Consider the following 2,038-nt stretch of genomic DNA (forward strand, 5'->3'; position numbering starts at 1 on the left):
TATATTAATACCATTGTTATATTAATACCATTTTGTTATATTAATACCATTTTGTTATATTAATACCATTGTTATATTAATACTATTTTATATTATATACCATTTTGTTATATTAATACCATTTTGTTATATTAATACCATTGTTATATTATATACCATTTTGTTATATTAATACCATTGTTATATTAATACCATTCTTTTTATATTAATCCCATTGTTATATTAATACCATTGTTATATTAATACCATTGATATTATATATCATTTTGCTCACTCAGTAAAATTGGTCTAAATTATATACACTTCTGCTCCTTCTCACATAACCTATCATACATTATTTCTGTTTCAGAGCTGATCCACAGAATTGTTACCGCATTATTACGTGCGGGAGTTGAACTTCTTCTCAGGGTAAAATTAATCCCGAAAAATCATAGCTGAATTCTTAAAACGGCGGGAGCGAAGGGCGGGGGGGTGTAATTGACTTTAACCTTTAATCAGAGATAACACGAAAAAGTTATCTGATTTAATATCGATACTTATTGATAAGCGATTTTTTCAGTCATTTCCGGCCTCTTTCACGAATCACAATTGAAAACATTCGGGACAGTATGGATTCCCAACTCCAAAGAAAAGTACTCTTTTTTTCATGCAAAATCGTATTTTCTTCGATTCTCATGTGCAAATTTATAGCTGCCCTGCATACGCGATGGGAATTTCTAGATTGCAACCTCCAGCGGTCCTTTGACGTCATCGCAATAAATTTACATTACGTCTGGAATTCAACTTTCAGAAACAATTTAAATGGAATGCTAGCACTTAAAGGGTTGATAAAAAGGCAACCGATATGAGTCGTTAATTTAATTGTTGGCTTAACCTGATATCTGTGCTATCCTGTCCGTATATATGCGTATTTTTTATTTTGTTCGACTTTATGTGTGTGTGTGTGTGTGTGTGTGTGTGTGTGTGTGTGTGTGTGTGTGTGTGTGTGTGGTTGAACACGACTAGGTTTTTGTTTTTTGCGATTCTCCTGGTAACTCGCTCTATTCGTAGAACAATCACTTTTGTTCCGGCTGGCAGGTTGTATTTTATAGCAACAAATGATGGTTTATTGTTCATTTGCTCAAACGCTATCTGTGATTTGATCGTCGTTTGGTATAGTTGTTGTTGTTGTTGTTGTTGTTGTTGTTGTTGTTGTTGAAGTTTTTGTCGAATGTAAGCGAGTGGAGTAAATGAACAAATTTACTATAAATACACTTAACAACAACAACAACAACAACAACAACAACAACAACAACAACAACAACATCCTCCTCTTATATGAGCTACGGCAGGACATGCAATAATGGATTCTTTGGCTCCACGTGACACGATCTCAGACTTGGTCTGGGTAAAGGCCGGTTTCTCACACTCACTTTTATAAATACAGGCTAATACACTCACATGCATACACATCTTCAAGCTTACCATATTTACACACACATAAAATGCATATGACGCCAACCAAAATAAACGCGTGGACTCAAATTTCTCTTTGTAGACCAAATAACTTTCCTCTCATTTTGAGCTCTCAGTTTTTACAAAATCTTTATCTATCGTTGTTTTCAAAAGTTATCAATAAAAACTAATTATTTTGTGTGGTTTGACTGTATTTATTTTTTTCATATAATGCTGTTACAGAATAACTAAATCATTAAATAGTTATTTTTGACTCGTTGTAAGATTGTTAGATACAATCTACATATAGTTATTTTCCTCAACAGGGAAAGAGAGTTTTATCGCTTTTGGGCGAGGAGGGAGATCCGACATTACAATTTGTGGAGGCAAACAAATCACAGACTTTAATCATGACGCACCCAGTGGCTTCTACATCACCATTTAATCTGCGAGTTATGGAATAAATTAATAGAATCGGGATGAATTTTCCAACCTTGTGTGTGGTAGGAGTGGGTGGAGAGAAACACAATTTTTTTCACAAATAATTTCTCCTTAAGACAATTAAAATTAAGAAAAAGTCACGTTGTCCACATGCAGGGGAAGG

Source organism: Euprymna scolopes, chromosome 8, assembly GCF_053919585.1.
Source record: "Euprymna scolopes isolate OS-2025 chromosome 8, ASM5391958v1, whole genome shotgun sequence".
Classification (NCBI taxonomy): Eukaryota; Metazoa; Mollusca; class Cephalopoda; order Sepiida; family Sepiolidae; genus Euprymna; species Euprymna scolopes.